Below are 25419 nucleotides of genomic sequence, written 5' to 3' on the forward strand. Positions count from 1 at the left end.
ACTTAAAAATAAAATCTTGAAAAAAATAGAATAAATTTTCAATTCATTTGTTGTTTATCTTTTTTTAAGATTATGAATCCTTATTTTCTGAAGGTGGTTAAAAAATTGTCACAAATTCATGGATTAGAATATACTTGATAGGTTTCAATCCTTACTGAGGCTTGAGTTCTTCCAGGTTTGACCACAGGGAGGCCCTTTAAATTGGCTCCTCAGTCATTTTGGCAGGGCAGGACACTAGTAATCTTTGATAGCTTTCCTGCTGTGTGGAATAACAAAACATTCAAGCTCATTTTATTTATTTCTGGCCAAAGACTCAGAGTCAATTATTTCTCCAAGGAGCACTGTTTTCTTTTGGTAGGAAATAGTATTTCATTACCATAATCTGGGCACTAACAAGATTCATTATTATATTTCATTGTATTATTTCTTCAAAATGTTTGCTGGAATTTTCATTGGGATTGTGTTGAATCTATAGATGAACTTGGGGATAATTGACCTATTAATATTGAGTCTTCTGGTATATCACTTCACTTATTTAGGCCTTTGATTTTTCTCATAATGTACTCTTCTATAATCGTATCCCTGTTTTTAAAATTTATGTGTTACTTTTTGATGTTACTGTAATTGGTATTGTTGATTTCATTTTCCAGTATTTTCCCTTGTTAGCATATAGATATACAACTCACTTTTATATATTGAATTTGAATCCTATGATCATATTAAACATACTTATTAGTTCTAGTTGCTTTTTTTCTTTTATTAAGTAGAATCTGTAGGATCCTACGTAAGTGACAGTGTTGTCTCTGAGTACAGTTTTACTTACACTTTGCTATTTGGATGCCTTTTATTTCTTTTTCTTGCTTTATTCACTGGTTAAAACCCATTAGTATAATGTTGAATAGAAGTGGTGAGGTTGGTAAATGAGATACCACCTTACACCAGTGAGAATGGTGAAAATTAACAAGACAGGAAACAAAAATGTTGGAGAGGATGTAGAGAAGGGGAACCCTCTTGCACTCTTGCTGGTGGGAATGCAAACTGGCATAAGCCACTCTGGAAAACAGTTTGGAGGTTTCTCAAAGGGTTAAAAATAGAGCTACCCTATGACCCAGCATCTGCACTACTGGATATTTACCCCAGAGATACAGATGCAGTAAAATGCCGGGACACCTGCACTCTAGTGTTGATAGCAGCAATTTCCACAATAGCCAAACTGTGGAAGGAGCCTTTGAAGTCCTTCAACAGATGAATGGATAAATGAATAAAGATGTGGTGTGTATACACACACACACACACACACACACACACACAATGGAATATTACTCAGCCATTAGAAAGGACAAATATCCATCATGTGCTTCAATGTGGATGGAACTGGAGGGTATCATGCCTAGTGAAGTAAGTCAATCGGAGAAGGACAGTCATCATATGGTTTCACTTATATGGGGAATATAAGAAATAGTGAAAGGGATTATAAGGGAAAGGAGGGAAGATGAGTGGGAAAATTTAGAGAGGGTGACAAAACATGAGAGACTTCTAACTCTGGGAAACAAAGGGTAGTGGAAGGGGAGGTGGGTAGGAGGATGGAGTAAGTGGGTGATGGGCACTGAGGGGGGCACTTGATGGGATGAGCACTGGGTGTTATTCTATATGTTGGTGAATCAAACTTCAATAAAAAAAGGAAGTGAGGTTGGGCATCTTTATTTTGTTCCTGGTTTTAGGGAGAATGTATTCTGTCTTTTACTATTAACTGTGCTGGCAAATAAAAGTTTACATGTCCTTTATCAGGCTGGGAAAATTCTCTTCTATTACTGGTTTGCTGAGAGGTTTTATCAAGAATGGAGTTTAAGTTTTGTCAAATGCTTTTTCTCCCATCTACTGAGATAATCACAGGCCTTTTTTTATTTCGTTACATTGTGAATTATATCAATTGATATCTGAATATTAACCCAACCTTGCATTCCTGTTTAAAATCCATTTGGTCATGCTATATTACTCATTTTATGCATTTTTATATCTGATATGTTATAATATTAAATATTTTTTTCCTATCTATGCTCAGGAAGAATGTTGGTTTATACTGTCTTCTTGTCATGATTTTGTCTGATTTTGGAATTGGTAATTTTAGCCTCATAAAATGTGTTGGGAAAGATCCCTTTTTTTTCAGTTTGCTGAAGAATTTGTGTAGAATTCATAGTGTTTCTTTAAGTGTTTGATAGAATTCAGCATTGAAACTATCTCAGCCTGGAGTGTTCTTTATGGGAAAGATTTTAATTACATATACAATTTCTCAATAGACTTAATAGGTTATTAAGGTTTGTTTCTTTTTGAGTGAGCTTTAGTGTCTTTCAAGAAATCTGTCCATCAAGGTTGTTGAATTTATTGCCTTAAAGTTTATATTTTTTATTCTTTTCTTTTCTGTAGGATCTCTAGTGATATCACTCTTATTCCTGATATTGATAATTTATATTTTCTCTCTTTTTCTCCTGATCATTATGATTAGTAGTTTTCTGAGAAAAGATTACCAAGGGTAAAGAACTATTGCATAAATAAAATGATAAAGGGGTCAATTAATCAAGAGGATAGAACAATTCTAAGTGTTTACATACCTAGTAACAACTCTTTAACATACATTAAGCAAAAACTGAGAGAAATGCTGGAGAATAGACAAATAGAGATTTCATCACCTCTCTTAATCGTTGATAGAACAAGGGGAGAACTAAGAAAGGACAAAGAAGATTTGGTAACCTCACCCGACTTTTACCTAGTTGACATTCATAGGAAACTCTACCCAACAAAAAAATACATATTTTCTCTGGTAAATATAAAATATTTACCAAGATAGACCATTTTTATGGTCTATAAAACAAGTCTAAAATTTAAAAGGATATAAATTATACAAAATATGTTCTCTGACTTCATTGGAATTAATGTCGAAATCTAACAAGTGTGAAAAACCCTCAAATATTCAGAAATTAAACAATATACTTCTGAGAAAACCATCTGTCAAAGAAATCAAAGGAAGCTTAGAAAGTATTTTTCACTAAATGGAAATGAAAGCATAAAATAATGGGTTGCTGTGACAAAGTAGTGCTAGAGGAAATTTATGTTACTAAATGCCTATATTATAAAAGAAAAGTCTCAATCCAAAGTCCTTACCAAGAAACTTCTACTTTTCAACATATTAACTAGGAAAAGAGAGTTAAAACTAAGTGGAAGAAAGGAAATAAAGAGTAGAAATCATTGAATACTGGTTTTTCTGTTTTCTAAAGAAAAAAAATGAGCGAAACTGGCTTATTAAGAACTTCCTTCCTCTTCCAAAAGGAGATGGAAGACAGTAAAGGTCCTTCCTCTTATGGAGCTTATGTTCCAGTATGATAAGATTAAAAAAAAATCAAGAAATTAACAACAAAGTTTACGAAGAAAATAAAATACAGATGATTGTATATTTTAGAATTAGTGGTCAGAAAGGCCTTCCTGGGTGAGGATAGTGTCATATTTTATCCATGTCTTGGATGACAAGAAGGTTGGGCCAAGATCTGGGGGAAAATCTCTCAAGGCAGAACTAAAGACTTTGCCACAGATGTGAAGGCTCTGTGGCAGGGAGAATGATGTGAAGAAGAAATATACTTCTATCTTACTTAAGTCACTTGGAGTATCTTTTTATTTTTGTTTTTTCCCAGTCTGCTTATGAAAGTTTATTTTAGGTATATCTCATTTAGATCTAGCTGGATTTTTAACCTGGCTTGAAAGTTTCTATTTTTTAAAGCAGAAGTCATTTAACTTATTTATATGTGTAGTTATAAACAAATTTAGTCTTCTAACTGCCTTTTTTTTTTTAGATTTTATTTATTTATTCCAGAGAGTGAGTGTATGAGTGGCGGAGGAGGGGCAGAGAGAGAGGGAGAAGCAGACCTCCCCCACTACTCCACCACTGGGCAGGGAGCCCAGCCTGGGGCTGGCTCTATCCAGGACCCTGGGATTATGATCTGAGCCACCCAGGTGCCCCAAGTCTTCTAATTGCCATCTTAACTTTATTTAAAAAAGATTTTATTTGTTTACTTGAGAGTGAGAAAGCATGAATGGGGAGTAGGAGCAGAGGGAGAGGGTGAAGGCTCTCACTGAGCAGAGAGCCTAATGTGGGGCTTGATCCCAGGATCCTGAGATCATGACCTGAGCTGAAGGCAGACACTTAACCAACTGAGCTACGCAGGCACCCCTGAACTTTTCCCCCCAATTTATCATGCTTCCTTGTTTCATTTTTACCTTTTCCTTTGTAGAGTTTTAAACTTTTTTCTTTTACTTTTTCCTGCTCCACTTTTTATGATATTTTAGGGATTATATATAAATTCTATAGTGTTTTTATTTTTATTTTTTTTAAGTGGGCTCTACACCCAACAGGAGACTCAAACTCATGATCCTGAGATCAAGAGTTGCACATTCCACCACCTGCACCAGCCCGGCAGCTCAATTCTGTAGTGTTTTTTAATAGTAACATTTTAATTTATATTTTCCTTCAGTGCCTAAAATTATTCTATATTTATTACTTATGTACAAAATAAGAATTGTAGCATATTTCTTTTCTTTCTTTGTTTTTTTGAAGTAGTGTATTTCTCACTTTTCCCCATCCTTTCACTTTCTGTGTTCAGATTATCTTGGATTATAGTTCTCAATTGTTACGTATTTTACTTACTTACTTAATTAATCTTTTATTGGTGTTCAATTTGCCAACATATAGAATAACACCCAGTGCTCATCCCATCAAGTGCCCCCTCAGTGCCTGTCACCCAGTCACCCCCACCCCCCGCCTACCTCCGTTTCTACCAACCCTAGTTCGTTTCCCAGAGTTAGGAGTCTCTCATTGTTACGTACTTTAAAATCAGTTAAACTGAAACACTAGTTTCTAGTTTGTTTGCTTTGCTTAGCTTTTTTTTTTTTTTTTTTGTCTGCTATACCTTCCACTTGGACCTTGCTTTTACTTTTATTCTAGCATAATCACTTTACATGTTCACATCATCTCTTATTTGATGATGGGTGAATACTCAGTGTTGCACCTCTGGAACTTGGCCTGTAGTAGAGACATTGTAAATGTTCACTGAATGATTGTAAACCTCTACTTTACCCTAGTCCTGTGCTTTGATCTGCTTTCCTCTGTTTTTAAGTTACCTCATGATTCTGTGTCTAGGTCCTTATATGATATCAGAACCACAATGCTATCTGCTCTGTGTGGGATGTACCATGGGGACATCACAATTAGCAGGAAACAGATGGAGCTCAGGGCTCAAGGAACTTTCCTGAGAGGAGGCATGTTAGCTTTGCCACTTGACTGTCGGCCACTTGCTGAAATTTATTTACCTAAACACTTGCATGTATGGTGACACAGAATTTTTATGTAGTTGAGATGGCAGAGGGATGGGAACACAAATGGAAGGGCAGCTGTGCATTGAGTGCTTACTTGTCTGATGTGAGAAGGGAGGAAACAGCATCTCAGGTTTTAAATGTAGGAGTCATCTTCAGATAGTCGATGTATTTGGTCATATAGTATGACGATGAGACTCAAGGCAGAATAATTCCATAAATAATATTATCAACTGATTTGCACTGCCATTTTTTTGTTGTCATTCAGAAGGAAAAACCCTTTCCTTCTGGGAAACATTCTACAAAATCCTAGATGTGTTAGCCTAGGCCTACATTTTACGTTGATTAAATTTTATTCTATTACTTCATTGATTGAGATACCACACTAAATGATCTTCCTCTTTGGTTTACTCCTCTAAGGCATTTATTAGATAGTATGATTTCTTAGTAAACTCAGTAGTTGTTTGGCCAGACAGCTCATTATTTTTACTTTTATATCTTTATCTCTTCAGTTCTGTCTTTGGTATCTCCCTACCCATCTCCCTACCTCAGTTTATGTCTATCTAAGTTGAGGCTTTGTGCCACAAGGCTTAAGAGTTCTTTGAGCAATTCCTTTTGTTTTCCTTTTCTGTAAATTGGAAAGTACTACCAGGGACCAAGAACAGTGTTGTCATTAGAGGATGAGATGGGACACTCATCTAGAACCTTTTACCATAGGGATGGGGGCTACCTCCCATCTCCCTACCTCAGTTTATGTCTATCTAAGTTGAGGCTTTGTGCCACAAGGCTTAAGAGTTCTTTGAGCAATTCCTTTTGTTTTCCTTTTCTGTAAATTGGAAAGTACTACCAGGGACCAAGAACAGTGTTGTCATTAGAGGATGAGATGGGACACTCATCTAGAACCTTTTACCATAGGGATGGGGGCTACAGTAAAGTGAATACAACTAGTGTCAAGATGGTCCTGCCCATATTGCCTTTCTATTCCCTCTCCACCAATCCCTTTAGAACTGACAGAGGACGCATAGGCATCTGTAGCCCCAGGGAGTAACTGATTTTCTAATCCTAGTGATCATCAACACTTAACCTTCATCACCAATAAGAAGAGACCAAGGAAAAAGAAAGCCATGTTCAGACTTTGGGAAAGAGGCTACAGGAATATGGTGTGTGTGTCGATAAGAAAAGCATTTTGTCATAGTTGCAAATTTAGACCTGTAATTAATAGCCTGATAGTTAGTGAAATTCTTGTCTTTCTCTATGGAATGCCCAGACTCTGAACTATGTAAAATATTCAAGCATTTGAAAGCTACACTCACATGAGATTTCACTCAGAATAGGCCTTTATGAATATTCATGTTGAAGTATTTAGCCTCAGGGTGTGAAATATTAATCTCTTACCTGAGTTTTACATCTAATTCTTTTTCAATGACACAGAGAAAAATTAAATGTTACCTGCCACCAGGGGCATCATTAGGATGAGCTCTTTAGGTTAAAGTCTAAAAGAAAAACTCATAGTCTCAAATAATTTTTTGGTATTTCTCATGTGACAAGTAAAATTTATGAAATTATGACCATTGTTTTTGCTCATTAGTGACATATCTATCCAGATTTGACAAGCAGATATTAAGTCACTTCCATTTAGTAAACATGAGCAATCCAAGTTACTTTGTGTGTATGTGTCTGTATTAGGATTTGTCATAAATAGTACATGTATAGAGATTATGACGCTAATCAATAGAAACTATAAAGATAGACTTTGGTGAATAAGCAATGAAAATTAGTACTCTGAATTTAGCAGGAGAAATTAGAAAGTGGCACTGGATTACTTTTCTGTTGTGCTGTGTTTGTTTTTGTATTTTGGGTTTTTTTGGTGGCATGAGTCTTTAGGTGGGTTTATTTGTAAGGGTAGGATATATGAGGAAAAGGCAGCTGAGGGGTAGTTTTTTGTACTTTCCTTCTTACCATTAAAATAATTTTTCATTAAAGAGCATTTAGAAGTAATGGACATATATATAAAATTAAAAACAAAACAAAACAAAACAAACCTATGAATCTACCACCAGGGAAAACCACCACTATGATTTCAGTTTTTTATAGTTTTATTCAGTGTTTTAAAATATGTACATTTTACAAAAGTAGAGTCCTCCTGTACTGTTTTATAACCTGGATTTCAGTAATTGTTATGATGGCATCATTTTCAATAATTGCCTGGTATTATATGGATATAATGATTAGATATTTTTGATATTTAGGTAGTATTCAATTTTATGTTATTACAAATGGCATTATAGTGAACATCCTGGAAGCTAAATTTTTACGTGTATTATTTCTTTATTCTTGGGATGAATTTCAAGATCTGTAGTTGTTTAATTAAATAGGATACACATTTTAACAATTTAGGCTTTATTATCAACTGACTCTCCAGAAAGTACGTACCAGTTCATACTTCCACACCTTTCCTAAAGCCAGTAATTATCACTAAAAATTACACATATTTGCTAATTTCATAAGGGAAAAATGAATGACTGATTCTTTAATTTTAACTGATCTGAAATTTCTACCTCAATTTCATAGAAATATATATATATATTTAAATTTTTATTTATTTATGATAGTCACACAGAGAGAGAGAGAGAGAGGCAGAGACATAGGCAGAGGGAGAAGCAGGTTCCATGCACCGGGAGCCCGACGTGGGATTTGATCCTGGGTCTCCAGGATCGCGCCCTGGGCCAAAGGCAGGCGCCAAACTGCTGCTCCACCCAGAGATCCCTTTTTTTAAAAAAATTTTTATTTATTTAGAAATATATATTTTTTAAGGGTAATTTCCTAATGAAGAATAAAAGACCAAAAGAAAATGTTCTTTTCCTTTCTACTGGGAGGAGATAGACCACTTTTAAAAGAAAGGATTGTTTCATGTTAAGGATTAGCAATAATTTCATAGTTGTGGAAATCATGGCATTGGTAAAACATCCCTTTCTTGAGATACAGATCTTTGCCCAAATCTTTTTATTGCAGTTCAGTTCATTGTGATGAGATTTTATCTGTATATAATTCAGCAAATTTACATTTGAAAAACTAACTGTGAAAAAAAAAAAAAAAAAAGAAAAACTAACTGTGGGTTTGTAGATCGATACTGTCCCATGAGTCTAATAATGATTGCAAGAGTCTGGTTCGAGGTTATAATTAAGAATCAAACGGGTAGCCTCCGCCATGGGGGTAACCAGGAATAAGTAGATCACTCACACAGTTTGGGTTTAATGCTGCAAAGAGAGAAGAATGACAAATAGCACGAAAGGGTAGTATTCTAACCAATATACAGGATTTATATTCTTTTAGAAAAAATACGATAATAAAGAAAATGTTTGGGCTGAGATAGTCACTACTGAAAGTTCACTAAAATGTTCATGGATTGGCCTCACCAGCTCAATTTTGAACTCTGCTATAAAGTTTGATCCATTTATTTTGGCAGCTTTGTTGGAAGATTAGCCTGGGTATTGGGAATTCCAATGAGAAACTGTAGCCTGGAGGCATCCTGCTTGTGTCTACTTATTTAAATGCTCCTGGAATTCTGCTGGTCATCACTCATATTTGCTAGATTGTAGGAGGCATTTGGTAGAAACATGGCAGTAGATTATCCAGTTCATTTTTTTTTTCATTATTGTTCTATGACTCTAACAGTGATTACTTTCAATGATGGTTTTTCTGTTACCCCTTACCTATTGCAATCATTTTTCTCGTTTGTTTGTTTCCCCTGTCCCAAGTACATTATTGCCAGATTAAATGTACTAAAGAACATGAATTTCCTGAGCTATCGACAGGTCCTATCCCATCATACCAAAATTCCATTTGAAATCTGGAGTGGCTGTCCTTGCCTGTGGACTTAGGTAGGAATCATTTACCTGCCAATCAAAGTACACTGCAGTAAAGGTCATTGCCTGCCTTTCCAGTTTCATCTCTCATGATTAATCTACAGTGTTTTGAACCCTGAATAGAATTCTTGGTTTCCTACTTTCTTGTCTTAAAACAGAACACAACAAACAAAAAACAAGTTTTCCCTCAACCTACAGTATGCTTTCCTTCATTGGCACAGAGAATCTTGCATATAGGTTTGGGGGAGATCATCAAATTCATGCTCTCTGATTTTCCTGATCTGGAACATATTCCTGCCTGATTTCCAGTTGAAATGGTATATTTGCTCTGATTTTCTTTGATTCATATTCCCTTTAAGATAACATTGATCATGTTCTGCCTTATTTTATGGTTTATGTACTTATTCCTGTTATAGAAGAAAAATTGCTTCGGATTAGGGACTGATCTCCTTATTTTTCAATTCCTAGTAGTACTTAGTATGGTGCTGGGCATTAATGAGGTTATCAATAAATGCTTAAATGAAGATGTATTGGGAAATGACTGGCATTATTGTTAATGTGATTTTGTGGGTATTTAATTATGATAGATGATCAACTTTGAGGACACCCAAAACTTTCAAATTTTGTGTATAGAAACAAAGATTGTAACTCTAAGGAATCTTTTTTTAAGGCTGATTGAAAAACTTGAAAAAAAAAAACAAATTATGATAAAACTTTAAGTTGATTAAACAAAAGTTGGGGGGAAAATTGCCACTCTTAGATAACATTGAAAGCTTACCTGCAAGATGGCAGTGAATATAAAATACTTGAATTTTCTATTTGCCCAATTTCTTGATTCTATCATCAGTACCATGTTCTATCATCCCCGTGGAATTTAAACCTCAGGCATTTTTTTGTTTTGTTTTTTCTTAGAGTCAACCAGTCACTGTACTTACTTAATTAAATTTTAAAAAGATTATTTATTTATTCATGAGACACACACACACACAGAGCAAGAGAGAGAGGCAGAGACACAGGCAGAAGGAGAAGCAGGCTCCCCACAGGAAGCTCGATGTGGGACTCGATCCCGGATCCCAGGATCATGCCCTGAGCGGAAGGCAGACACTCAACTGCTGAGCAACCCAGTTTGTGGATTCATTGCCTACCCTCTTGCTCAGTCTGAAACACATTAGCAACAGCCTGACTGAGTCTCTTCCTGAGCATCCCTACTCTCAGGGAACTGGAGGCACTCACTTCAGTCATCTGCAGAAATGTTATAAGTAAACCCTACCTCAACATCAATGATGGCTTCCCATTGATGAAATCCATACTCAGGCATTTGGCTCTCTGGTTCCATTCTACCTGTGCAAGCTGCCTAGCCCTTTTTTGCAACAGACACCTTTTACTTAGAGTACCATGACTTGGAGGTTTTTAAATCCAACATACTTCATCTTTCTGTAAGCCATCCTTAGTTTGTGATGCATGGAACAGGTTTCTCTCTTCCTCTACACTATCGGCACTATTTCTCTAGGTCCTATTTATTCCTTAGGAATTCCCTGATGCTCAGCTCCCTTCTCTGGCCCATTTGTTATTGTCTGGTTTGCCTTCTTGGGGCCTTGTTGATCAACTGCTGCATATACCTCATTTCCCTAATAGACTGAGCCCTTCTACATGGTTGGTACTTTAGGAAATATCTAGTGTTGTAAGGTGGGAATCAAGGTTGATGTTTCTTTTGTGTTGCCTTGATACTTAGCACCAGGTTAGGGAATGCTCAGTGAATATCTGAGGGTCTGTAACTTGGGAAAAAGTTCTATCTATGATAAATTATGTTGCCTTTCAGAAATTTTGACACATTTCCATGATAATTTTATCTATTATAATGAATTATTTTTCCTTTCCCCAATTTATAAAAATACTTTAAAAACCTTTCATTTTTACTGAAACACCTTCCAAATGATGACTTTATTTTTTTAAAGATTTATTTATTTATTAGAGAGAGAGAGGGTACAAAGCAAAGAGAAGGGCAGAGGGAGAGAGAGAAGCAGACCCTCCAATGTGCAAAGAACTGGATGTGAGACTTGATCCCAGGACCCAGAGATCACGACCTGAGCTGAAGACAGATGCCTAATGACTTAAGCCACTCAGGTGCCCTCACATGATAACTATAGAACATACAACAAATACAATGAATTTTGGCATCTTCTTACGCATGGCCAGAGGATATTTATGCTTAAACCACCATGTTAACTTGGCTACTGGTTGGACCTGGGTGGGCATTAAATGTGGGGCTGACAGCCTCTAGCCCCTGTCTCCTTGTGTCTATTGAAACCAAGTTAGAAAAAAGTTCTTTAAAAGCAACCTTAAGCAACTTGAGAATTCTGGTTTTACGGAAGTTGCTAATGGGATTAATATGTTCTGTGTGCAAGGCTGGTCCTGCCCAGATGACAGTGTTTAGTGGCATTCCTCACAGAGAGCTGATGATGACCCATTCTCTGAGTAAAGAGATGAAATAGTGTCAGAGCTTTTTGATGGCTGCTTTGAAAGCTGCTCTCTTTTTCAACTTAAATAAAACATTTATTTATATATCTAAATGTTAAAAACTAATCATTGCAGTTTTTTACTTTGTCCCAAATTAGATGTTTTATTACAGTCTAACACCTGATTGAGCTCTCTTTTGTTGCTGCTTAGATTTTGTTTATTTTGGTATCATATTTAACCACTAGTAAAGCTTTTTGTACATCAGAGAATCCAACCAAGCCAGTAAATAACATATACCATGGAAAAACCTAGCTACAGGTTTTTAAAAAACCATCATATTTATGTTGATAGAGAACTCTGTATTTCTCCACAAGGGGGCAGGAAAGTCTGGGCTGTAAATTTAATTTTTCATGAAAGTCTTCATAGGAAGAAGTGTTATATTTGATCTTCTGTGTACACTTTTTAAAATATAAAAAAATTTTCCAGTTTAAAAAACTTCCATGAGTGGATGATTTTTTTATGTTTCTCTTACCTTCTGGGAGCTTACTCTTCAGCTGTGTTTATCCCTTTTTCCTCTAGGTTATCACAGGTTTTAATTACTGGATTAAGTGTTGTGAAGTTACTGTTACCAGTGACCAAGCCAGCTCGTTTTATTTACTCATGATTGTGGACCTTTAATACATGTATAGGAGAAAGGAAAAGACCAGTGTTTCAGTACTGTTTGTGTTAATGACAAAATAAAACCTGTGTCAAAGGAAAACAATCATGTAATAGGTAAGATCAGTCCTAATCATCCATACATATTCGTATATTCTCCTGATAATAAGTTTAATTCTTCACTGCTTCCCACTGGCTCTCCCCTCCCCCCATACTGCTTTTGTACTTTTTGTTATGCAAGCTTTAAATTACACACCATGCTATAAAAGTCACCCAAATCTGTGTTATCAGTAACTGAATGTTTTTCTCTTGAGATCGTAACAGGGTTGGCTTAACACTGTAGGTCTCACTGCATTGAGATAACAACAGGCTATATTGTGAAGGAGACCTCTGACAAATTCAATTTATTTTCATAAAAATACAGTTGGGGAAATACTTGAAAAATTCAGATTTGAGGGTTGCCCCTATACTCCCTCTCCTATACTCCCTCCCCTACTGTTTTAAAGATAAACTGTGTAAAACAGTAAAGCATTAAAGAGTCAATTTTTGTTTAAGGCTGATAACGACTCTCCCCTGTAGGGCATGAAATTAAAATGTGCACATAGAGCCAAATGATTCCTTCAGTACCATGTTTTCAGTGGCAGTTGTTCTCTAGAAATAGAGGACAAAAAGGAAGTGAAGTGGAGCCATGCAGGTGGCAAAAGATTGATTCAAAAAGAGGATGTTTATATAGAAAAAATATCGACGGCTACAGACCTCATTGGTTGGCATAGCTTGGTGATAGACACGGCAAAAAGACGTGAGAAAGATGGCATAGGAGTAAATGGGAGCTTGATTTACTTGTGAGATGCAAGTGTAACTAGTATCACTATTTGCATGCCACAAGTATAAGCAACATGGCCACTCACATGCACTATTTTTTTGCGATATGGCTGTTCAGAAACACACAAGTCATTTGGCACCCCTTCCTTTAAGTACCATGGCCGTTTGCAGTGTTAGGAAAGGTTTGCTTGAAAAATCTCTCGTTCCACTCCTAATTGTAAATACAGGTGGATGACATGAGTTTAGGGGGAAAAACTAAAATATTTATCAGTCTTAGCAGTTCATTTCAATCCTGTTGAATGTCTTATGTCTGATTTTCATAGCTTGTCTTCTTTTCAAAACACACAGTGGGGGTTAGCTGTTTTTCTTTAGAAGTAGTATAATGGGTGCATACATGCATATATATGTGTAATTTATATATTTTTTCTCACTTCTAGATTATAACTAATTTTTGCCTGAACTTAACAAGGTAAGTCTTGATTGAAGAGGGATATCATAGCAGTTCTGGTTTCCTTCCAGCAGGCAATCTTTTGTAGAGAGGAAAATGACAAAATTGAGAAACAATCCCATAGTACAATGTGATGAAGAATGTACGAAGCAGACTACCCAAAGGAAGCATGAGGAAAACATCTTATTATAAGACATACATTTAATATGTTTTTCATATTTGGAAAGAGAAGTGAATGTCTCGGAATGTCCTTTGATTCACTGGCCAGAAGGATTTTTGTAACTTTGTGTACCTCTCCCCAGTCCTCAATTCTTTAGATTAGAAATGATTTATTTACAGAAAAAAGAACAGTACTTTGATATGCTATACTAATGTTAAACATTTATGGGGTTTAAAAATATTTATGAATGTGTAAAAGTTATTAAAGCAAATGTGCTTTCGGTTACCTTGTGATCAGGTATAGTATGAGTACAAAAACTGGGAGCTTTTTTGTAAAAGAAAAAGATGAGAAAATACATGTGAGTAGATCTGTAAAGTTTAATTAAGGTACAGGCTTGGGTCTACTTTGTAATTTAAGATACTTATTCTTGTATAATATAGATTTAATATATATTTGTTGAGTCATGATGAATTATAATGTTAAAAACTCCAAAAAATTTTCCTTTTAGCCCTTTATTCCTAGTCACTCAAAAGTATAATAAAAAGTTTTTTAAAATAAAAACTTTCACAATTTGTTCTTTATGAAAAAATGTTGCACTGCTTTATATTGGGCATTAGTTTTAGAGGAAGAGAATTTTTATTTGCTCTGTAAGATTATCCAGGTCTTACTTTTATTGATAAGAAAAATGTTCAATAAATTTAAATAAAATTACACATACAAGTAGGATATAGAGAGAGGCTGTGGAATGTTTCAAGTAAATAAGGAGTACAAGTAAAAGTTTATACTTTCATTAACTCCATTTTTCTAGAGTCCTCTATAGCCTGTACACGGATAAATCCCCTTCTAGCAATGTTAATGGCATACTTAACACAAATCAAGCAAGGTCCTTTTGTTTTTGTTTTTCAGGGAAATCAATGATTCCAAAATTTGTTATTCTAAACTAGCAAGATTTTAAATCCTTCTTAGTTTTCTCTTTGCCTCTGAGGTTTGTAAACATAAAATGGCACTTAAAAAAATACATCCTGGTCTGTATATGATCATCAGAAGAGGGAGTACAGAGGTGTGAGAGACCCTATGCGTGTTGAAGAGATGTCCTCTTCCTGCTTCCCTGGTTCCCACTGTCCAGGTTCCTTTTGTAGCTTCATAGCCAATCAGGACCCAAACAAATTAGAACTTTACAAATATCTCATCACTCTGAGAAAGTTGGAGATGGTTCCAGTATAGGCAAGCATTGTTATTTGTATCTTTGTAATTTTACCACCTTAAATTCTTTCTATTTATGGATCATTGTTGAACCCTCTAGAAAATTTCCATACACATCTGCAACCATCATGGTTACTTAATATATACAGAAAATGATTATTTTCATCTTTTTTCAAAAAAGATTTTATTTATTTGAGAGTGAGAGCGTGAGAGTGAGGGAGAGCATGAGCAGGGGGAGAGGCAGATGGAAAGGCAGATTCTTTGCTAGGCAGGGAGCCTAATGTGGTCTCGATCCCAGGACTCTGGGATCATGACCTGAGCCAAAGGCAGACGCTTAAACTGATTGATCTACCCAGGCAACCCTGATTATTTTCATCTTGATCCCATTATTGAGTCTGCGAGATGAGGCAGGGAGGGCCCATTGTAAAACCGTACAATTTTTTTTAACATAATCTCTGCACCCACAGTCGGGCTTGAACTCATGACTTCAAGATCAGGAGTCGCGTGGTCCACCAATTGAACCTGCTAGGTATCCCAAGACTCTATGGTTTTTTTATGCTTTGCTTTGGTGCAATTTTAGCTATGGTTTTATAAGTATATAAAGAATTGCCATATTTTTTAGTTTATCAAAGAGTTGCAAAAATCCCTCTATATAAAATTTACCCGTTTCTTTTCCTAAGCATTGTATTTTATATTTAGTATAACCATTTTTAATTGTAGTCAGTGACTATCAAAATCTTCAGGGTTTTATACTCGGTGTTAACTGTGGTTTTCCTACCTAGGGAAGTAGAAAATAAAAGTTGTGAGCAGTTAAATTGTTTAAATGGATATACTATAGGTAAGAATTATCCTTAAGAAAATATTTTGTTAGGGAAACCAGGATGGCATGGGTTGTCCCCTTTTCTTTGAAGTACAGGTTTCACATTAGAACCACCAACTCAAGGCTCAGCTATGATCTTCAAATTAAGTTTTTGGGGAATTTGGAGTGAGGCTGTAGTCTTGTCAGGCTTTGTCAAGAGAGAAAAGGGATTTTTTCTCCCAAAAGCTTCTTTTGTATTATCAAGAGACAAGAACCAAGGTCTGAGATGAGGCCAAGTCTGAAAAGATGGGGAAACCCAATGGGTGCCACTAGTGCCAGGACAGACCACAAGTTCCACCAGCTTGTGGAAGACTTGAAGACTTCAGCAAGAGCCACTTGAGTAGGGCCAGGAGGGAAAAGGAGGCATCCCTGTGGAGGCTACAGGGCAGTGAGGGCCCAGAGGACAAGTCAAAGTCTGGCTGTTGAACCCCAAATGTTGTAAAAATAGTACAAAGAATTCATCTATACTGTGTACTTAGAAACACCAATTTACTGCTTATACTTTAGCATTTTTTGTCTTTCTTTACAGAAGTTTTATTAGGTTACCTAATTATCAATATTAGATAACAGTTTTCTGAATCACTTGAGAGTGTGCTTTACAAACTATGCCTCTTTATACCTCAGTCTTTCTATGTATATTTTTCAAGAACAAGGATATCTGACATAATTCTATCAATATTGGGAAGTTTAATATAGATGCACTCCTTCTGTGTATTCTACTGTGCGTATTTCAATTTCATCATTTATTTCTCCCAGTGGTGTCCTTTTTAGCATTTTATTTTCCATTCTAGGATTCAGTCCAGGATCACTTTTTTTAAAAAAAGATTTTATTTATTTACTTACAGTGAGAGAGCAGGAGCAGAGGGAGGGAGGAGAGAGAAAAAGACTCCCTGCTGAGCACAGAGCCTGACATGGGGCTTGATCCCAGGACCTGAGATCATGACTTGGGCCAAAGTCAGGTGCTCAACTGACTGAGCCACCCAGGTGCCTCTAGGATCAGCTTTTGAATTAAGTTTTCCTGTGAGATGGAGTTATCTTTAATTGACAATTTGCAGTCCAATTTCTCACTGTATAAACACAGCCTCTATTTGTCAGAATAGGAGCTTCAGATCAAGTTGCATTCTTTTTTGTATTTATGTGTAGTACATGTTGATTGTGCTATACATATCTTCTGTATATCTCACTGTCATAGCCTATTAAGTGCCCTAATGAAATTAGGGAATTAGAAGAAATTAGAAGAAAATCAGGGTTATATATTTTAAAATAGTAATAGCTACATTTTTTACATATACCATGTATGTAATATATGCAGTCTTAGTCTTCAAATCCATGATGTAGGCTAAAATCCTTCATGACTCATAAGATCAGGGTTACTTAGCTTTTTTTTTTTTAAGATTTTATTTATTTATTCATGAGAGACACACACACACACACAGAGAGAGAGGGAGAGAGAGAGAGAGAGAGAGAGGCAGAGACACAGGCAGAGGTAGAAGCAGGCTCCATGCAGGGAGCCCGACATGGGACTCCATCCCAGGACTCCAGGACCATGCCCTGGGCTGAAGGCAGGCACTAAACTGCTGAGCCACCAGGGATCCCCAGGTTACTTAGCTATTTTCTGTCTTCCTACCACTTGCTCATGATTCTTCACCCACTCAGATGTTTGTTTACCTTTCTTATGGGTTATGATGTTTTCCATCTCAAAGTCTACCATATACTCTTTGCCTATAATGTTCTTTTCATAATTTTTTGAAGAAGCTTAGCTGTGAAGGGAAGATGAGAGTTAAAAGGGTCAAGGGAGAGTTTCGTTTGTAGTTCTTGTTGCTGATGTTGCAGGTATATTTAACAATAAGCCACATAATTTGAGTGGAGAAGAAAGAGTCAAAAGAGACAGGATGAAGACACAGAGGAGGTAAGGCAGTTGATGGAGGGAGATTCCTAAAGATGATGTTGATGAGATTCTGGATACAGTGAGGAGAAGATTGTACAGCTAGGAAAATTCATTGTTAGACATGTCAGAAGTTGAGGAAATTTGGTTCTGCTAAGTCTCTATTTTTCATTATGTAATAGGAAGCTTAGTCATTTGCTTAGATGCTCAGAGTGAGGAGGCTAGAGAGTAAGGGGAGGATAGAGGATGAGAATGAACGGACCAGATCATAGGTAGGAAGAATTTGGGGACTGAAGATGCCTGCACCCTTATCTAATGCTGGAACTCTGAAAAGTGGCATGATTCTGGGAGTTTCTTCCAAGTGGCTTAGGGTGGGAGCCAAAGAAAGGTTTACTAAGGGCATCTGAGAAAACCTTCTGGAATCCTGGCCTAACAGGGAACGGTTGAGAGTTTTTCTGTGTGGTTAAAGTGGCACATATCGTACTCTAGGCTTATGGGAATGAAGAAAAAGCAGCAATGACCAGATGAAGATGAGAACATTGTTAGGATAGCATCCTGATGAATAAAATCAATGATGTGATTGTTTTTTCTCCATGCCCCAGTTCTAACACCCGTAATGGAATGGCGATAAAAATCTGGGCAACACTGATGGATTTTCTTCTGAACCCACATGCCCTTTTAAGAAAATGTAATCGGTTTATGAATAACAAAATATCTTATAAGGCAAACCCTCATTCAGCTATCTTTTAAATGGGAGACACTTCTAAATGTTAGTGTTACAAGGACTGAATTCATTGAGGAATTTCCACTGAGAATTGGAACTGAAAGAGATGTGTGATGAGAGAAATGGAAATCTTTCTCTTATAAGCCTTTGGAATATAAGCCTTTATACTTTCCAATAATTTTCTGCCTGAAGCAATGACATGTCTAATTAATAATAATATTCTATTAAACAGTATGATTAATCTGAGAGATCATTATGCACAAGTAGATTAAAAAAGCAACCTAAATCCCCTTGGTCTGATTTAAGATAAAATAAACCTGAATTTTGTATCCAGAGAGAGGTTTTTTTTTTCTCCTTGTGATATAACTTGAGGGTACATTCTATTTCTATGATTCTTTCGGGGTCTGTTCTTTAGTATCTGATTAACTTAAAGGAGACTTTTGAATAAATAACACCCATTCAGTTGCCCCTAATTTAATTAAAATTTTGCATTAGCTTTTGCATATGAATTTTATTGTTGCAGAATATATCAGTTATATATATTTTTTCTGTTGCTAGATTCATATGGGGCAAAGCTGTTAACATTTTACTAAGAGAAACAAGGATTTGGGAGAATTCAGCAGAGAAGGACCCCACAGGATATTTCAGGGCAAATCCCATGTCTTAAAACTTGGCCTGATTTCTGAGCTGGGGAAGTGCCAGTAGTACTGTTTTATAAGTTAAATAATAGAAAATATCATAAATTGCCTTGCTTTCTCAAAGGGCATGATTTTAGGGAAGTCTGGGAATTGTAGGAGTTGTTCTTTAATTTTTCATTAATCAATGGGAAGGTTTTTGATAAATTTTTCCACTGCCAGGCACTGGAGCATAGCAATTAAAATCTAGGTTTGGTGACTTCTTGGTTATCAGTGTCAGCTTTGCCACTTTATCAGTTATGAGATCTTGAATAAGTTGGTTAATGTCTTAATCCTCAGTTGTTCTCATCTGTAAAATGGCGAAATCTCTAATTTCCTAGGCAGAACTTTTCCAATATGTGTGCCTCTCAGACAGTTGATCCTCTTGGTCACTACAGGCTTCTAGCAGTGGGACAAAGGTTTGTTGGTTTTTGTACGTGCTAAGTGGAGGGTGGCAAAACTGTTTGTGAGAATTGAAAGTGTGTATATGATGAATGTAAGGAAAGCTTCTAGTTATGTGCCTGGAACTTCTCATCCTTGTCCAGTTAAAGCCAGCATCTATTATTACTTAGTGCAGTTGAAAATTCATCAGATTTTCAGATCTGATCTATTTCTGCAGGTTATTTTGTCTTTTATTCACTTGTCTTTAACTGGGGATGTTAACATTACAAAGATTTATCCATCAGGTGAAACCTAGAGCCATATGGTAGCCATCTAACTTTCAAAGCAGTACTTTACAATTTACAAAACATTTCCCATATTGTTACCATTTTAGTATGTGGTAAGTACTGATATTATTATAACATGAAAATGTTAAAATGACATTCAAATGTAAACATACAGACACCCCATCTATAGATTTTTTTCAGTAAAACATACTGCTTACATATTGATACTTATAAATATTGATATGTAATGATTTGTACTGTTTTATTAAAGAACACTGATTGGCGTTGGGGATAGTTCCTATAATTTTTTCCAGTAATTTGCATAGAGATAAAAAAAAAGTAAAAAAGGCAAAACCTCTTATAGTATAGATAATGTAAGTGAACTTTTAAAAAGTCTTTTTTCTTATTCCAGTATAGTTAATATACAGTGTTCTATTAGTTTTAGGTGTACAATATAGTGATTTAGCAATTTTTTTCTTTGTTATCATTTTATTTTTTCATCATAATTAAGTATGTTGTTTAGTATGTTAAATAAAGAATGTTGTAATAATAAAGTAATAGAGTATGTTGTAAAGTATGTTAATCCCTATCTCCTATTTCTTGGATTATCCCACCAACTTCCCCTCTGGTAACCATTAGTTTGTTCAGTCTGTTTCTTGGTTTGTCTCTCTTTTCCTTTGCTTATTTGTTTTTTAAATTCCATATGTGAGTTATATCATATAGTATTTGTCTTTCTCTGATTTACTTTGCTGAGCATCGTACTCTCTACCTCTATCAATGGTGTCGCAAATGGTAAGATTTCATCGTTTCTTATGGTTGAATAATATTCCACTGTGTATGTATACCACATCTTTACCCACTCATCAGACAGTTGGATTGCTTCTATAGTTTGGCTTTTGTAAATAATGCTGCAATAAGCATTGCGGTGCTTGTATTCCTGCAAATTGGTATTTTTGTATTCTTTGGGTAAATACCTAGTAGTGCAATTGCTGGATCATAGTGGGTCTTTTTTTTAACATTTTGAGGAAACTCCATACTGTTTGCCACAGTGGCTCCTTTCCCACCAGCAGAAGAGAGTTCCCCTTTCTCCATATCCTTGCCAACATCAGTTGTTTCCTGTGTTGTTTATTTTAGCCATTCTGACACGTGTGAGGTGATATCTCATTGTTATTTTCATTTGTATGTCCCTCATGCTGAATGATGTTGAGAATCTTTTCATGTGTCTGTTGGCCATTTGGATGTCTTTTTTGGAGAGTATCTGTTCATGATTTCTGTCCATTTTTTAATTGTATTGTTTGTTTTTTGGATGTTGAGTTCCATCAGCTCCTTATATATTTCGGATACTAACCCTTTATCAGATATGTTATTTGCAAATATCTTCTCCCATTCTGTAAGTTGTGTTTTTATTTTGTTGATTGTTTTCTTCTCTATGCAGAAACTTCTTTTTTTTTTTAATGTAGTCCCAATAGTTTATTTTGCTTTTATTTCCCTAGTCTCAGGAGACATGTCTAGAAAGATGTTGCCATGGCCAAAATCAGAGAGATTACTGCCTGTGCTCTTTCCAAGTTTATGGTTTCAGAGCTCACATTTAAGTCTCTAATCTATTTTGAATTTATTTTGTGTGTAGTGAAAAAAAGTAGTCCTGTTTCATTATTTTGCACATGGCTGTCCAAGTTTCCCAAGGTAATTTGTTGAAAAGACTGTCTTTTCCCCATTGGATAGCCATTCCTCCTTTGTTGAAGATTAATTGACCATATGACTATGGGTTTATTTCTGGGTTTTCTGTTTTATTCCATTGATTGATGTGTCTATTTTTATGCCAGCACCATACTGTTTTAATTACTATTGCTTTGCAATATAACTTGAAATCTGGAATTGTGATACCTCAGTTGTGTTTTTTTTTCCAAGATGACTGTGGTTATTTGAGGTCTTTTGTGGTTCCAAACAAATTTTAGGATTGTTTGTTCTAATTCTGTGGAAAATGCTGTTGGCATTTGATAGGGATTGTATTAAATTTATGGATTGCTTTGGGTAGTATAGACACTTTAACAATATTTGTTCTTCCAACTCATTTGTATGGAATGTCTTTCCATTTCTTTGCATCCCATCTTGAATTTCTTTCACCAGTGTTTTATAGTTTTCAGAATACAAGTCTTTCACCTCTTTGGTCAGGTTTATGCCTAGATATTTTACTGGTTTTGGTGGAGTCATAAATGGGATTTTTTTTCTTAATTTCACTTTCTGCTTCTTCATTATTAGTGCCTAGGAATGCAGAATATTTCTGTACATTATTTTTTTATCCTGTGACTTTACTGAGCTCATTTGTTAGTTCTAGTAGTTTTTTGGTGGAGTCTTTCAGGTTTTCTATATATAGTGTCATGTCATTGCAAAAAGTGAAAGTTTTGCTTCTTCTTTACCTGTTTGGATGCCTTTTATTTCTTGTTATTATCTGATTGCTGTGGCTAGGACTTAGAATACTATGTTGAATAAAAGTGATGAGAGTATATATCCTTGTCTTGTTCCTGACCCTAAGGGAAAAGCTCTCAGTTTTTCTCCATTGAGTATGTTGAAATGTTGGCTGTGGGCTTTTCATGTAAGGCCTTTATTATGTTGGCCTTTATTATGTTGAGATGTGTGCATTCTAGCTATTTTGTTAAGGGTTAAGGGATGTTGTACTTTTTCATTTTTATACATTACTTTGTGCTTATCATGGTAAGTGTACTCTTTAATCCCCATCACCTTTTTCACCTATCCTCTGACCCACATCCCCTTTGGTAACCATCAGTTTGTTCTCTATAGCTAAGAGTACATTTCTTGGTTTGTTTCTCTTTCTCCCTCTCTCTCTTTTCTTGTTTTTACCTTTGCTTGCGTTTTTTGTTTGTTTGTTTCTTAAATTCCATCCACATGTGAGTGAAATCATATGGTACCTGTCTTTCTGTGGTTGACTTATTTCATTTTATACTCTCCAGCTTCCTCCATGTTGTAAATGGCAAGGTTTCATTAGTTTTTATAGCTGAATAATATTCCATTTTGTGTATATACCACATCTTTATCCATTCATCTATCGAAAGGCACCTGGGCTGCTTCCATATAGTGGCTATTGTAAACAATGGTGCAGTAAACATAGGGCATGTATATCCTTCTAAATTAGTGGTTTTGTATTTTTTGGGTAAATACCCAGTAGTGTGGTTACTGGGTCATAGGGTAGTTTTATTTTTCATTTTTTTTGAGGAACCTCCATACTGTTTTCTACAGTGGCTATATCAGTTTGCATTCCCACCAACAGTGCATGTGAGTTCCTTTTTCTCCACATCCTTACCAACACTTGTTGTTTCTTATGTAATGTAAGTGAGCTTGGAAAGTATTGGAAAATGAAAAAAAAACTAAATTTGAGATGCTAAGGATTTAAAGATACAAATTTAAAATAGAAAATAGATTTGAAACTAAACTAAATACACTGTCAAGTGGAAGTTACTATTTAGAAGAGAATAGGACAAAGTAAAAACTTATGAAGTATATACTTTTAAAGTGGGTTGTAATTGATGGTAACATTTTCATCACAAATACTTACCTGTCCTTAAAGAGTGCATACATTTGATAGAAGTGCTCTTCATATGAATGTGTATGAGCACACACAAATGGTTTTGGTCTTAAGAGTAAGCAGCTATAATAGAAACTCATCCCATGACAGATGAAGATATAGAGTGCAGAGAAGAGAAGTGATAGGCCCAAGGTCACACAGCTCATTCATGGCAGTTAGAGCTAGAGCCCATGGAACTCTAATGCATTTCCACTCATCACTCCTCCTCTGTGGGTAATTTCAGGAACCCTTGAGAAAGTTAAATGCCTCTTCATTTAGCTAATTGGTTCCAAGAAGGAGGCTTTTGACTTTCTGAAGAATCAGATTCATACCTTTCATTGTATCTCTGCTTTGTGTAGTCCAAGTAGCTCAAGCTTTAAGCCAGGTGGACTTGGGTTTAAAATCTAGCACTGACACTCAGAGCTACCATACTGCACAACTCCAGCGAGTACATTACAAAGTAGTTTACATGAATAGGGCTGAGATTAACAAGAAGCACAAGATGGGTTAGTCTTATACCTTAATAATTTTTGAGGCATAATGTCAGATGCTGCCTTTTTATTCTGTTTTTTTGTTTGTTTTGTTTTTTAGATTTATTTATTTATTTATTTATGAATGATAGACCCAGAGAGAGAGAGAGGCAGAGACACAGGAGGAGGGAGAAGCAAGCTCCATGCCGGGAGCCCGACGTGGGACTCGATCCCGGGACTCCAGGATTGCGCCCTGGGCCAAAGGCAGGTGCCAAACCACTGAGCCACCCAGGGATCCCCTACCTTTTTATTTTGATGGCTGATACAAATAGACTTGTAGACAAAGGATCATATGTGAAGAGCCATTCTAGAGAAGGACATACATGTGCTTTAAAAGGTCTCATAAATGAACATAATCAAAACCATCCATTATTTGGGAGCTCTGGTAATGGTTACAAGAGCTAGAACAGGGGCTCCCATCTTCTATCAGTCTGCTTTGGAAAGTTCTGGCCCTACAATCCTCCTCCCATGCAAGATCATGGTTGAAGGCCTGGTCACCTCTGTAAAATGATGATAAATAATGAACCTTTGAGAAATTACTCAAGGGGAAGAGGTTGTAGGTTATAGCCCTGTCATCAACAGAGCTACTCTCTGCACAAGAAGAACATCCTTATTCCAGTTCTACTCTCCCATTTGTTTGTGGGATTGGTGAGAACTTCCTTGATTCTAGAATTTCTTGGATTGTACCTCCAGAAAAGAACCTCTGTGATTTGAATCTGGGCCTCAGAGACTGAGAATCAGTGGGAGAGACTGAATTTTTACTTTTGTAATGTTTACGATCTATGGAGCAAATTAATAACATCATTTGATTGTTAGTTTATTCCAAATTAAGAAAATGAATTATTTTCAGTTTTTGAAGAATCATTTACATATGGACAGGATAATTGCATTATAACACAAGCTTGTATTTAAGTTGGGCTTGTATTATTTAGGTTGGTAGTCTAATTTAGGGGTGTCTGTGGTAGGTTATTAAAACAGCCTGCAGTGATTCACACTTGAATTCTCCACATGTGATGTTATAATGTGATGTTGTTCTTCCATCAAGAAATGGAGACTCCTTTACCTCCTTGAATCTGAGCTGAGTCTGTGACCTGCTTTGACTGATAGAATGTGATGGAAGTCATCTGCACTGCCAAGCCTAAGTCTTAACAGCTTCTATAGGGCTAGAGAGGGAGCCAGTCCATTAGGTAAAGAAATATAGGCTATCCTGCTCGAGAAAGGCCACATGGAGCAGCCTCAGGCAACAGTCAGCACCCAGGGTCCAGATAGTGAGTAAGGCAATCTTGAATCCTACAGTCCCAGCAAAGACTCTGCTTTTCTGAGTCCTACCTAGATTCTTGGCCTACAGATTTGTGAGTCTCTCAGTATGTGGATGCAAAGTCAGGGGCTGAATGAGATTGTGTGGTGGGTGGGTACTGTCAATAGATAAGAGATCCCTGAGACTCTCCCACAATAAAATGGTGGCTGTTTTAAGCCAGTGAGCTTTGAAGTGGTTTATATGCAGCAATAGATAATTGCAATCTAGCTG

The 25419-nt window shown here is 36.1% G+C and overlaps 1 long non-coding RNA gene across 4 annotated transcripts in view; it reads left to right on the forward strand.

Moving 5' to 3' along the window:
* LOC140628059 (uncharacterized) overlaps positions 1-25419 on the forward strand; it is a 136718-nt gene that overhangs the window by 47049 nt on the left and 64250 nt on the right. For all 4 annotated transcript variants that reach the window (XR_012026482.1, XR_012026479.1, XR_012026485.1 and 1 more), the window contains 2 exons: positions 12261-12455; positions 13598-13629. This is a non-coding gene — a long non-coding RNA (uncharacterized lncRNA). The remainder of the gene's footprint in view (positions 1-12260; positions 12456-13597; positions 13630-25419) is intronic.

The sequence above is a fragment of the Canis lupus genome, chromosome 3, assembly GCF_048164855.1.
Source record: "Canis lupus baileyi chromosome 3, mCanLup2.hap1, whole genome shotgun sequence".
Taxonomy (NCBI): Eukaryota; Metazoa; Chordata; class Mammalia; order Carnivora; family Canidae; genus Canis; species Canis lupus.